Below are 15,424 nucleotides of genomic sequence, written 5' to 3'. Positions count from 1 at the left end.
CGGGAAAATTAAGGAGGGCGCGCTGACGGTGGAGCACGGCGAGGCAACAAGTGGGTTGATGGTCCATCACAGTGGCAACTGGCGACGGTGAGGCAGCGGGGCGGTTGCCGGCAGCGAGACGCGCTCCCGAAAATATGACGTCTCAACGGTTGGGATCACACGCGAGGATATACGAAGTACGTGTCCTCGTACTTTGCATATTTGCAAAAGTGTATGCGCTGTTGAGATGTATAAGTGGATTGCCTAGCCCTTTCCATCAGTCCGGATTTTTGGTTGCGTTGGCTAGTGCAAGAAGCTTGACATGGTATCAGAGTCCAGGGTCTCGAGTTCGATTCCTCGCTTCTGCAATATTTTGGTCACATGTGAGGAGGGGTGTTGAGATGTATAAGTGGATTGCCTAGCCCTTTCCATAAGTTCGTACTTTTGGTTGCGTTGGCTAGTACTCCGTACAAGAAGCTTGACAGGCGCAAGTATATAGCAAGCTTCGCTATAATTTTGGGTGGGGGACCATTTAATCATACAAAGGCTCTTGGAGCAACATTTTTAAGCAAATTGCTATATTTTCAACTTTTAGCAATCTTGTCCAAATATACAAATGATGTTGGAGATGGTCTTATATATATCTGTTGCACCTAGCACAAATGAACTATTTGTGGTGTTAACGTATAGGATCACCTACATGTGGAGCCCATTTTTTGAATTTGGATTCACCACCAAGTTAAACAACCTTCCCATGAAATGATCTTTAATTAGAGTAGTCCAAGCCGTTGAATTGCAAGTTGAAATTGCTATCTGTCGTTCATTAGATCTTTATATCAATTTCTCCAAGGAACCAGTTTAAGGTTTAAGGTTTAGGGCAGTCAGGAGTTGTCCTTTTTTTGCGAATATATAGGGCACAAAAAGAAAATTATAGAAAATAGGGCACATACAAATATTTTTCTGCAATAATTTACGACATAAATCCCCAAACCTACAAGATCCACGGCCACGCTAGGCTACTTTGATTCATATATAATATGTTCCTACGAATCAAACAAGTAGTGTAGGAATAAATCCCATATGATCTAAATCGTACATACTGTCAACACAATTCCTATGAATCAAAGAAGCCCTAAATAAGATATACTCCGTCTACTAATAGATGTGTGAGGTTTGTTTAAATTTAAATGTATATAAACATTAAATAGCGTCTAGATACATTCATATTTAGATAAATCTCAGGCGTCTATTTATGGACAGAGGTAGTACACCAAATCAACATAAATCCTGAAGACTACGAGATGGCCACCCTGACGGGTTTGTGCACTAATAAAGTAGAAAATCCATATGTCTATTTTTGGATCTTAGTTGGAGCGGCGTTTCGGCGGTTGCACGAAGCCGTGCTGGATGTTAAGGCTGTCAAGGTACGTGTGCTGGAACGCGTGCGCCGCCTTAGCCTCATTGGCGCGCCGCTGCAATGCTGCGTTTGTGGGATTTGCCGCCGCCGCGTTCCTTGCCTGCACGAAAGTTTGCAGAGCATCCCCGCATCTACAGAGTGCCGGGAGCATCATACTATATACGAGCTCCCTGGCGGCCGGATTAGGTGGCTGGCCGCGGGAGCTCCCTGCCTCTGCATCGTTCGCACCGTCCTTAAAGGGGAGATCACCTGCTTGCAAAGAGGTCCATGAGGCATGAGCGGGCGGAACAGCTGGCCAGTGCCGAGCGGGCGGCGCATGCGGGGTTGCGCGGGAGTTCGCTGCCTCTGCATCAATCAGCCCGCATGGGAAGCAGCTGCGAGGGGCTCCACGGGCAGCGCCACCGCCGCTGGCTGAACAACCGGCCAGTGCAGAGCGGGCGGGTTATGCCCTGGCGCGTGATGGACGAAACGAAGGCGGCGCTGCCGCTGATGCTCTGCTTCATTGTCGGTGGGAGGACTACGCGTGCGGCGACCAGAGCCAAATCGGAAGGCCATAGCTATGTCGATTGGTGACAGAAAATGGCGAGGTTAGGATTTGGCAGGACCAGAGTAGATGAAGTTGTTGCTTAAATAAAAATGAATATCTCGGGTTCACACTACGGGGCAGGTAAAGTTGGTCAATGTCTCGGAAGTTGAATTCTCTTTCCCCCACGGAGGGAATAAATGTTACTACCTCCATCCTACCACCTCCAACCGAAAGAAGATGACTGGGATTTTGCCTACCTACCGCAGGTGACTTGTGCTTACTGAAGTGTGGGACCTCACGCATGGGAGCCACACGTAAGTGACAGACCTGTTGGTGTAATAACTCGAGTGTTTAGAGCATCTCTAGTGGCTCCTCTATATGATCCTCTAAATGTGTATAGATGACGATGAGCTGAAAAAACGCTTCTAGTGGCTCATCTAAACGGCCATCTAAATATAGAGGACCATCCATTTCCTCTACTCATCCTCCAAATCTGGAGGACGGAGCGAGGACCATCCAAAGCAAAATCCTTCCCCGCGCACGCGTCCCCACACACATCTGAGATCAAGAAGTCCACTTGACAGTGACTAAATCAAAAATGTAGACGGTCTAGATATAGACGTTCCACTGAGATGCTCTTATAGATGGTCATCTATAATTCTATATGGAGATATAGAGGTCCTCATTTAGAGGAACCAGTAGAGATGCTCTTATACTGTATTAGTACAAACGTTCCTATGGATCCAAGGGTAGGAAAGCAGTTAACCCATTTACATGACAGTTTATTTTCCACGAAGCCAAGTTAACTCATCTATCAATTGATACCTTTTGGTTAAATATTCAAGATTTTACTTGAAACTTGTTGGTCATGCCATTCTACTAGCCTAACACATTTTTTCAGCGCGGGAAGGGAGGGGGGGACCCCAAAAACTTGAAAATACGAGTGATGCATCCAAAAGAAACACTCGTCCCCTCCTCCCATGATTTTTGCCTAAATTTGAAATCAAGCCAAAGGTGGTTCAAAAAAGGCAATCAAAAGGCATGGATTGTTCGTCATTTTCTACATAGCTAGGGGAAATACCACACCTGCCATACCAGTATTTTAGAAAAGAGCCCTTCAAATAGTTTGGCAACATGTTGGACTTTGTCCAGCTTAATTTCCTCCCACATGTGAGCTTGGTACTACTACACAAGAACCATGTCAAACTTTTGAATTAGCGCCCAATTTTATGTGTATATTTGCAACTTTTCATGCACACATGAAAACTTTGCAAACTATGAGAATTTTGGGTTGTCGCACATATAAATGTGCTTTTACTTGACTGCCAATAAACATGGCATATATACACTTATTATATTCTTTTAGAAGAACAGTGCTCAGTTTTTGGCAACATGTGTTTGAGTACGTCCGCCTCGCTCGCTTCCCAAAAGTTTGTGGGAGCAATGTATTACTACAAGAAAACAATGGCAAACCTTTGAATCATGCCTCATTTTTTGGTAGTGATATATACATATATATATGTTTAGGTTTAGGGTTTAGGGTTAGGGGGTTTAGGGTTTAGGTCGGGTTTATAGAGATGCACATCTTTTCAATTTCACATTTGTGATGTACAATATATATACTACCTAGGTAAAATAATACCAACCATGACCTTAATTTGTTAGAAGAACCGTGTCAATATTTTGAATTTCCAACATATGGAAGCTGTGCTAACAGAAAATCCACTCGTAAAGTAACCAGGTTTTTTGACTTTTCGTGAGCTTCCTTCACGTACGACCTGCACAGCTGCACTCCCACGTACATTTTCTCTTCACTTTAGCTTCTCGTCTCTCTATGGTGCACACTCGAGGGTCGACAAAGGCCCCAAAACTAGCCAAAGCTTCTCTCTTCTTCAATTTGGAGTACACCAAGATGTAAACTATATATATATCAAACTTATTTGAATTCATTTAGTTGTTTTTCATTTAAATTAGGTTAACTGCACTTTTGGTCCCTTAAGTCTTACGGAAGTCTAATTTTGGTCCCTCAACTCTATTTTGGTCTAAATCTGCCCTCTGTTGAGATATATATTGTTGAGATATATAAGTGGATTGCCTAGCCCTTTCCATCAGTTCGTACTTTTGGTTGCGTTGGCTAGTGCAAGAAGCTTGATATGGTATCAGAGCCCAGGGTCTCGAGTTCGAGTCCTGGTTCTCGCAATATTTACCTACCCCTATGTCCGCCGCGTATATGATCATTCATACGTGTGCTATTCTGCTTTCCACGTGTTGACCTCCTCTTCTCTTCTTCCGGTCACTCGTCGTTGGCTAGTGCAAGAAGCTTAACACCCTCAAACTCTTAATTAAGTACAATTTTGTCCCCTAACATCGGTTTCATGATGGTCGACCGGATTTTTGACTCTCCTTTTCCGCCATCAAGTAGATTTTAGTCCATTTGAAAATTGAGTTTAAGATTTTTTGCTTGGTTGGTCCTTCAAAACTGAGATGTACATAGTTTTAGTCCATTTCAAAACCGAGATGTATGTAGTTTTTAGTTGTGGATAAGTTCAGCGCAGGAATGGGAGAACCCACTGATTGCGGACCCACAGGTATGAACTGTCCTAAAAATTGAGAATCTGCCTAGCTAGATTGGCTTGTGAGCGAAATTTGAACAACCGAAATATTTCCCGCCTCCACACACTCCCGGCACAGCTTATGTTTTCAGATGCACCGGGAAATGTCCCTTCTACCCGTCAATCTTCTTAACTATAACGCATAAACACGGCGAAAGGGCGAAGGGTATATAGGAAACTATGTCCCAATTCCAAGGCCCGCATAATCACCACTCCATACCCGCACCGATCCGCGCGACACATCTAGTTTTCCCCACCAACTCCAAACCCACACCCGTCCAGCAACCCGGCGACACCTGCAGTTTTCCCCAATTGGAGGAACCCTAGATCGACCGCTGGCCACATCCAGCAGAGCCCTCCCTCCCGCTACTTCACCATCGTGTTCGGCAGACACATCGTCGGCGTGCTCCAGCCACCTAGGCAGCAGTATCAATGGCGGTAAGTAATTGGAAACCATTAGTTACTCCGTAAGATAAACTGTTTAGATCATTAGTACGGTTAGAAAGTTGCCTAGTGTAGAGGTGTTAGTGTAGAGCCCCTACATCTCTATAATACGTTGAGATGCACTTTTATTTGGGCCTAGAGCCGGTACTTCGGATACTAGTTTAGTTCGATTTGGGGAGTGATTGCTGGAACCGGTGATGTCTACGGGAGCTTCTATTCTTGTAGACAGTGTTGGGCCTCCAAGAGCAGAGGTTTGTAGAACAGCAGCAAGTTTCCCTTAAGTGGATTACCCAAGGTTTATCGAACTCAGGGAGGAAGAGGTCAAAGATATCCCTCTCATGCAACCCCGCAACCACAAAGCAAGAAGTCTCTTGTGTCCCCAACACACCTAATAGGTGCACTAGTTCGGCGAAGAGATAGTGAAATACAGGTGGTATGAATAAGTAGTGGCAACGGCACCAGAAAAGTGCTTTGCCCAGAACAGTAAACAAGCAGTAGTAACGCAGCAGTAGTAACGCGGCAGTAGTAACGCAGTAAAACAGTAAACAAGCAACGATAGCAGTATTTAGGAACAAGGCCTAGGGATTAGACTTTCACTAGTGGACACTCTCAACATTGATCACATAACAGAATAGATAAATGCATACTCTACACTCTTGTTGGATGATGAACACATTGCGTAGGATTACACGAACCCTCAATGCCGGAGTTAACAAGCTCCACAATAATGCTCATATTTTAGTAACCTTTAGTGTAAGATAGATCAAAAGACTAAACCAAGTACTAGCATAGCATGCACACTCGTCACCTTCATGCATATGTAGGAGGAATAGATCACATCAATATTATCATAGCAATAGTTAACTTCGCAATCTACAAGAGATCATGATCATAGCATAAACCAAGTACTAACACGGTGCACACACTGTCACCTTTGCACACGTGCAGGAGGAATAAAACTACTTTAATAACTTTGCTAGAGTAGCACATAGATAAATTGTGATACAAACATATTGCAATCATAAAGAGATATAAATAAGCACCTCACTATGCCATTCATCAGTGAATAAGTATTCTGTGAAATATAGCCTAAGAGACCCACACGGTGCACACACTGTCACCTTTACACACGTGGGACAAGGAGTCTCCGGAGATCACATAGGTAAAACTCACTTGACTAGCATAATGACATCTAGATTACAAGCATCATCATATGAATCTCAATCATGTAAGGCAGCTCATGAGATTATTGTATTGAAGCACATAGGAGAGAGATGAACCACATAGCTACCGGTACAACCCCGAGCCTCGATGGAGAACTACTCCCTCCTCATGGGAGCAGCAGCGGTGATGAAGATGGCGGTGGAGATGGCAGCGGTGTCGATGGAGAAGCCTTCCGGGGCACTTCCCCGCTCCGGCGGGGTGCCGGAACGGAGACTCCTGTCCCCCGGATCTTGGCTTCGCGATGGCGGCGGCTCCGGAAGGTTTTCCGTATCGTGGTTTTTCGCCTCGGGGTTTTCGCGACGGAGGCTTTATATAGGCGAAGAGGCGGCGCGAGGAGGGTCGAAGGGGTGACCACACCATATGGCGGCGCGGCCGGGGCCCGGGCCGCGCCGGCCTATGGTCCGGGGGCCCGGTGCCCCCCTCCGGTCCTTCCCGGGTGTTCCGGATGCTTCCGGTGAAAATAGGAACCCGGGTCTTGATTTCGTCCGATTCCGAGAATATTTCGTTACTAGGATTTCTGAAACCAAAAACAGCAGAAAACGAGCAAGCGGCACTTCGGCATCTTGTTAATAGGTTAGTTCCAGAAAATGCACGAATATGACATAAAGTGTGCATAAAACATGTAGGTATCATCAATAATATGGCATGGAACATAAGAAATTATCGATATGTCGGAGACGTATCAAGCATCCCCAAGCTTAGTTCTGCTCGTCCCGAGCAGGTAAAACGATAACAAAGATAATTTCGAAGTGATATGCCATCATAACCTTGATCATACTATTTGTAAACATATGTAGTGGATGCAGCGATCAAAACAATGGTAATGACATGAGTAAACAAGTGAATCATAAAGCAAAGACTTTTCATGAATAGTACTTCAAGACAAGTATTAATAAGTCTTGCATAAGAGTTAACTCATAAAGCAATAAATCAAAGTAAAGGCATTGAAGCAACACAAAGGAAGATTAAGTTTCAGCGGTTGCTTTCAACTTGTAACATGCATATCTCATGGATAATTGTCAACATAGAGTAATATAACAAGTACAATATGCAAGTATGTAGGAATCAATGCACAGTTCACACAAGTGTTTGCTTCTTGAGGTGGAGAGAGATAGGTGAACTGACTCAACATAAAAGTAAAGAGAATGGTCCTTCAAAGAGGAAAGCATCGATTGCTATATTTGTGCTAGAGCTTTTATTTTGAAAACATGAAACAATTTTGTCAACGGTAGTAATAAAGCATATGAGTTATGAAAATTATATCTTACAAGTTGCAAGCCTCATGCATAGTATACTAATAGTGCCCGCACCTGGTCCTAATTAACTTGGACTACCGGATCTTTGCAATGCACATGTTTTAACCAAGTGTCACAATGGGGTACCTCCATGCCGCCTGTACAAAGGTCTAAGGAGAAAGCTCGCATTTTGGATTTCTCGCTTTTGATTATTCTCAACTTAGACATCCATACCGGGACAACATGGACAACAGATAATGGACTCCTCTTTAATGCGTAAGCATGTGACAACAATTATTATTCTCATATGAGATTGAGGATGTGTGTCCAAAACTGAAACTTCCACCATGAATCATGGCTTTAGTTAGCGGCCCAAAGTTCTTCTCTAACAATATACATGCTCCAACCATAAAGGTGGTAGATCTCTCTTACTTCAGACAAGACGGACATGCATAGCAACTCACATGATATTCAACAAAGAATAGTTGATGGCGTCCCCAGAAGCATGGTTATCGCACAACAAGCAACTTAATAAGAGATAAAATGCATAAGTACATATTCAATACCACAATAGTTTTTTAAGCTATTTGTCCCATGAGCTATATATTGCAAAGGTGAATGACGGAATTTTAAAGGTAGCACTCAAGCAATTTACTTTGGAATGGCGGATAAATACCATGTAGTAGGTAGGTATGGTGGACACAAATGGCATAGTGGTTGGCTCAAGTATTTGGGATGCATGAGAAGTATTCCCTCTCGATACAAGGTTTAGGCTAGCAAGGTTATTTGAAACAAACACAAGGATGAACGGTACAGCAAAACTCACATAAAAGACATATTGTAAACATTATAAGACTCCATACCGTCTTCCTTGTTGTTCAAAACTCAATACTAGATATTATCTAGACTCTAGAGAAACCAAATATGCAAACCAAATTAGCAAGCTCTAAGTATTTCTTCATTAATGGGTGCAAAGTATATGATGCAAGAGCTTAAACATGAGCACAACAATTGCCAAGTATCACATTACCCAAGACATTACAGCAAATTACTACATGTATCATTTTCCAATTCCAACCATATAACAATTTAACGAAGAGGAAACTTCGCCATGAATATTATGAGCTAAGAACACATGTGTTCATATGAACCAGCGGAGCGTGTCTCTCTCCCACACAAGCATGATGTAATCCAATTTATTCAAACACAAACAAAAATAGAAACAAACAAACAGACGCTCCAAGTAAAGTACATAAGATGTGACCGAATAAAAATATAGTTTCAAGAGAAGGAACCTGATAATTTGTCGATGAAGAAGGGGATGCCTTGGGCATCCCCAAGCTTAGACGCTTGAGTCTTCTTATAATATGCAGGGGTGAACCACCGGGGCATCCCCAAGCTTAGAGCTTTCACTCTCCTTGATCATAGTATATCATCCTCCTCTCTTGACCCTTGAAAACTTCCTCCACACCAAACTCGAAACAACTCATTAGAGGGTTAGTGGACAATAAAAATTAACATGTTCAGAGGTGACACAATCATTCTTAACACTTCTGGACATTGCATAAAGCTACTGGACATTAATGGATCGAAGAAATTCATCCAACATAGCAAAAGAGGCAATGCGAAATAAAAGGCAGAATCTGTCAAAACAGAACAGTCCGTAAAGATGGATTTTATTAGGCCACCAGACTTGCTCAAATGAAAATGCCCAAATTGAATGAAATTTGCGTACATATCTGAGGATCACTCACGTAAATTGGCATAATTTTCTGAGTTACCTACAGAGAATTTTGCCCAGATTCGTGACAGCAAAGAAATCTGTAACTGCGCAGTAATCCAAATCTAGTACTTACTTTACTATCAAAGACTTTACTTGGCACAACAAAACACAAAACTAAGATAAGAAGAGGTTGCTACAGTAGTAAACAACTTCAAAGACACAAATATAAAATAAAGTACTGTAGCAAAATAACACATGGGTTATCTCCCAAGAAGTTCTTTCTTTACTGACCATTAAGATGGGCTCAGCAGTTTTAATGATGCACTCGCAAGAAATAGTATGTGAAGCAAAAGAGAGCATCAAGAGGAAAATTCAAAACACATTTAAGTCTAACATGCTTCCTATGCATAGGAATCTTGTAAATAAACAAGTTCATGAAGAGCAAAGTAACAAGCATAGGAAGATAAAACAAGTGTAGCTTCAAAAATTTCAGCACATAGAGAGGCATTTTAGTAACATGAAAATTTCTACAACCATATTTTCCTCTCTCATAATAACTTTCAGTAGCATCATGAGAAAACTCAACAATATAACTATCACATAAAGCATTCTTATCATGAGTCTCATGCATAAAATTATTACTCTCCACATAAGCATAATCAATTTTATCAGTAATAGCGGGAGCAAATTCAACAAAGTAGCTATCATTATTATTCTCATCAAGTGTAGGAGGCATAGTATAATCACAACAAAATTTACTCTCCATAGTAGGTGTCACAAAAAGACCACTATCATTATCATCATCAGAAATAGGAGGCAAAGTATCATCAAGGAAAATTTTCTCCTCAATGCTTGGGGGACTAAAAAGATCATGAAAACCAGCTTCCCCAAGCTTAGAACTTTCTATATCATTATCAACAATGGTGTTCAAAGCGTTCATACTAATATTACTACCAGCATGCAAATAAGATTTCATAGGTTTTTTAATTTTCGCATCAAACAATCCATGTCTTAAATCAGGAAATAGAATAAGAAGCTCATTGTTGTCCATTATGCCAAACTTGTGTAAACAAGAAACAAAAAGATGCAATTGCAGGATCTAAAGGAAATAGCTTCGAGCACAAACACAATGGCGCCAGAAAAATACTTTACCTGGGACCGTAGTATGAGAGCCTTTTACCTTTCCTCCCCGGCAACGGCGCCAGAAAAGTGCTTGATGTCTACGGGAGCTTCTATTCTTGTAGACAGTGTTGGGCCTCCAAGAGCAGAGGTTTGTAGAACAGCAGCAAGTTTCCCTTAAGTGGATTACCCAAGGTTTATCGAACTCAGGGAGGAAGAGGTCAAAGATATCCCTCTCATGCAACCCTGCAACCAAAAAGCAAGAAGTCTCTTGTGTCCCCAACACACCTAATAGGTGCACTAGTTCGGTGAAGAGATAGTGAAATACAGGTGGTATGAATAAGTAGTGGCAACGGCACCAGAAAAGTGCTTTGCCCAGAACAGTAAACAAGCAGTAGTAACGCAGCAGTAGTAACGCAGCAGTAGTAACGCAGTAAAACAATAAACAAGCAGCGATAGCGATATTTAGGAACAAGGCCTAGGGATTAGACTTTCACTAGTGGACACTCTCAACATTGATCACATAACAGAATAGATAAATGCATACTCTACACTCTTGTTGGATGATGAACACATTGCGTAGGATTACACGAACCCTCAATGCCGGAGTTAACAAGCTCCACAATAATGCTCATATTTTAGTAACCTTTAGTGTAAGATAGATCAAAAGACTAAACCAAGTACTAGCATAGCATGCACACTCGTCACCTTCATGCATATGTAGGAGGAATAGATCACATCAATATTATCATAGCAATAGTTAACTTCGCAATCTATAAGAGATCATGATCATAGCATAAACCAAGTACTAACACGGTGCACACACTGTCACCTTTGCACACGTGCAGGAGGAATAAAACTACTTTAATAACTTTGCTAGAGTAGCACATAGATAAATTGTGATACAAACATATTGCAATCATAAAGAGATATAAATAAGCACCTCACTATGCCATTCATCAGTGAATAAGTATTCTGTGAAATATAGCCTAAGAGACCCACACGGTGCACACACTCGTCACCTTTACACACGTGGGACAAGGAGTCTCCGGAGATCACATAGGTAAAACTCACTTGACTAGCATAATGACATCTAGATTACAAGCATCATCATATGAATCTCAATCATGTAAGGCAGCTCATGAGATTATTGTATTGAAGCACATAGGAGAGAGATGAACCACATAGCTACCGGTACAACCCCGAGCCTCGATGGAGAACTACTCCCTCCTCATGGGAGCAGCAGCGGTGATGAAGATGGCGGTGGAGATGGCAACGGTGTCGATGGAGAAGCCTTCCGGGGCACTTCCCCGCTCCGGCAGGTGCCGAAACGAGACTCCTGTCCCCCAGATCTTGGCTTCGCGATGGCGGCGGCTCTGGAAGGTTTTCCGTATCGTGGTTTTTCGCCTCAGGGTTTTCGCGACGGAGGCTTTATATAGGCGAAGAGGCGGCGCAGGAGGGTCGAAGGGGTGACCACACCATATGGCGGCGCGGCCAGGGCCTGGGCCGCGCCGGCCTATGGTCTGGGGGCCCAGTGCCCCCCTCTGGTCCTTCCCGGGTGTTCTGGATGCTTCCGGTGAAAATAGGAACCCGGGTCTTGATTTCGTCCGATTCCGAGAATATTTCGTTACTAGGATTTCGAAACCAAAAACAGCAGAAAACAGAATCGGCACTTCGGCATCTTGTTAATAGGTTAGTTCCAGAAAATGCACGAATATGACATAAAGTGTGCATAAAACATGTAGGTATCATCAATAATATGGCATGGAACATAAGAAATTATCGATACGTCGGAGACGTATCAACCGGCTCCTCTGACGGTGAGAAGCAAAGTCACACAGAACTAAGAAAAGTCCCGGGACAATATATTGTCCGTGTTATGCATTTCATTCTTAGCACAAGAGAGTATTGAAGGGACGTTTCCTATTAAATGTGTCTATTGGTTTCTATCTTACTTACACCTTCCCTGCTAGTCCAGTGAATACGTCTCCTCTCATTGTCGTCATCCCACCAGAAGTTCTTAATCATTTGCATAAGATCATCGCATAAACCCGCCGAAAATTTGAAAACAATATCTTGTCGTGATTGCATGCAAGATACTTTTCAGACTAGTCGTTCATTCTTTTCTTTTACTTTTCTTTAACTGGTTGAATCTGCCATCTTTCATCCTTACCTCAGGAACTGGTAGCCCTAGGTATTTTTCTTCAAATTAAGCTTGCCTCTTCAACATCTAGGATCGCCATCACTTGTTGACCCATCTCCTATGTACATTTGTTCCCTAGGAGCATAGAATATTTCTCTAGGCTTAACAATTGTCATCTTGCCTGTTCATAGTTACATAGGTACAAAAAGGAAAAGATACGGGGATTAGGGGTCCCCTTCCGTAAACCTCTTGAAGGTCTGAAATCCATTTAATCACTGATTTAACACAAACCATCACCCATTTAATCCATATATCTGCAAAGCCCAGTTGATTGATCTACGCGGCTCAATGATATTGACAATGATCTCAGGCTGCACATTTGTATATACCTTGTATAGATCTTTGAGGAAACTAGTTGCAAGTTGCTAGTTCGCCCATCTCTTCCATATTAAGAGCATAGACAAGTGAATTGTACTGAAACTTACAGTACTAAATGTTGTAGTATCTAGCAGAAAAACAATCTCCTTGCACCTCAAATAATCCTCATCACGAACTAACTTGAGTAACAAAGCAAAACCTTCACATGCATAACAGCAAAAAACTCTGGAGAGCAAAGAGTATAATGCTCCGGGGGCAACGGATCGATCTTGAAACCTTGTGCTCTGATACCACTTGTTACAAAACCGCGATAATAAAAGTAGATCAAACGTAGAACAAGAACATATATTTTTATGTGGAAAACCCAAACGGGAAAAAACCACGGAACGCACGGCGGCGTATCACTATATTGGGAGGAGTATTACAATACACGAGAACAAACCCTCTACGTGCTATCAATATGTTGTATCTCTCTCTCATCTTTTCTATGACTACCTGGGACTATATATGGGGGCAAACAACTCTTTTTTGGCGGACATGAAATAGAGTTGTAGATGTGCTTCGTATAGCACGGTTCGCACGCCGTAGTCCTTTAGGAATCCTTCCATAGTACAACAGGTAAATAGATTTAGGATCATATTCAATAGGAAAGACTCGAGAGGGCTCTTATACCATGTCTTGTTGAATGTACTAGGACGTCGCCTAGAGGGGGGGGATGAAGAGGCGGTGTATAAAAACTTCTACTTGAGAGCTAAACTAGGCGGAATAAAACTACACATGTGTTTACTAGTTTAGCTCAAAGCCTATCAACTAGGGGTTTTCCTAAGTGCTCCAACAACCTATGCTAGCATGATGAGCAACAAGGTGATAACAAGATAGGTATAGCATCAAGCATGATAGATATCAAAATGTAAAGCGCATAGGTAAAGGAGCTCGGGTTGAGAAGTAACCGGTGCACGAGGAGACGACGATGTATCCCGAAGTTCACACCCAAGGGTGCTACGTCTCCGTTGGAGCGGTGTGGAGGCACGAGGCACTCCAAGAAGCCAACTAGGGCCACCGTATTCTCCTCGAGCCTTTCCACCAAAGGAAAGCCTCAATCCACTAAGGGACACTTGAGGGTGGTCACCGAACCCGTACAAGCTTGGGCAAACGCCAAGTATCACACTTGAGGCAACTCCACAACGAGGAGGCTCTCAAGTACACGGCCAAAAGAGGCTACAACACACCACCAAGCCACCAAGATGCTAATGCGCCACAAGAGGCTAACACACTCCACCAAAGGAAACAAACTCCACCAAGGATGCTTATGCGCCACAAGAGGCTAACCCACTCCACCAAAGGAAACAAGACCACTAAGGCAATGTGGCCACTAAGGCAAGATGGCCACTAAGGCAAGAACACCACTAAGGTTGAACACTCACTCTACGAGATCGAAACCCCAGAGAGAACCCAAAACGATGCACCTAATGCAATGGCTAAGAACACCACTAAGATGCCCAAGTTCTTCTCTCCCAAATTCCAACAAAGCTACACAAGCTATTGGGGGAATAAGGGAGGAAGAACAAAGAGTGGAGATACACCAAGAAACTCCAAGATCTAGATCTAGCAAGATCCCCTCACTTGGAGAGGGATTCAATTGGTGAAGCTCTAGATCTAGATCTCCTCTCTCCTTTCCCCCAAAAATATGCAACAAATAGTGGGGGGATCAAGAGGAGGATCAAACAACTCAAGGTCAACAATGGAGGAGAGAGAATGGAGAGGAAGAAGTATTTGGGCCGGAGGTGGAAGAGAGGTATAAATAGGGGCTCCAAAATATAGTTGTTGGGGGCTGGAAAAACGGTCAGATTCGCGCAAACCGGTACTACCGCTTGTCAAAGCGGTACTACCGCTTTTTCCCAAAAATCCAGATCTGAAAAACGGCCCAAAACCGGTAGTACCGCTCTGCGGAGCGGTACTACCGCTTGTGTTCAAAACAGTGCAAATCTGCAGAGAGAGAGAGGGAATCAGCGGCGGGCAGAGCAGTGCATGCGGCGGCAGCAGCAGGCGCATGCGGTAGCAGGTGGTGGGGCCAGCAGGAGGAGCGTGCGTGGGCGGGAGCGAGCGCAGGGTCAACGCACGCAGGGATCGAGCGAGCTCTCCCGCGCGGGATCGAGGGCACGGGCTCAGCGACCATGCAGGTGAGCGGCGGCGGCTGGGCCGTGCGGTTGTGGGCACGGCGGCCCAGTGCGGGCGAGCTAGGCGCCGCCCAGGTGCAGCCAGGCTTGGCAGGCCCGGTGGCGGGCCGGAGTGAAGGGCGCGGCCCATGCGGGTGAAGGCTGGAGGAAAAGAAAGAGAAAAAGAAAAAAGGAAAAAGGGTGGGCCGGTAGTACCGGGCCCGGTACCGGCCTGGTACCGTAAATGGGTTACGGTACTACCGGGCCGGTACCGGCCTGGTACCGCTTAGAGTCCAGTAAGTAAAACTGCACGTGCGATACTTTGGCCGGTACCGCCCGGCCCAATAAAGTTTTAAATTCGTTTTTCTTTTTCTCTGCAAAACGGAAAATGCAATAACTCCAGCTAGGAAACTCCGATTGAGGTGAAACCAATTTTGTTGGAAAGAGGGCAACAAGAGCTACCTTCTC

This window comes from Lolium rigidum, chromosome 4 (genome assembly GCF_022539505.1).
Source record: "Lolium rigidum isolate FL_2022 chromosome 4, APGP_CSIRO_Lrig_0.1, whole genome shotgun sequence".
NCBI lineage: Eukaryota > Viridiplantae > Streptophyta > Magnoliopsida > Poales > Poaceae > Lolium > Lolium rigidum.
Note: the sequence above shows the minus strand (reverse complement) of the source record.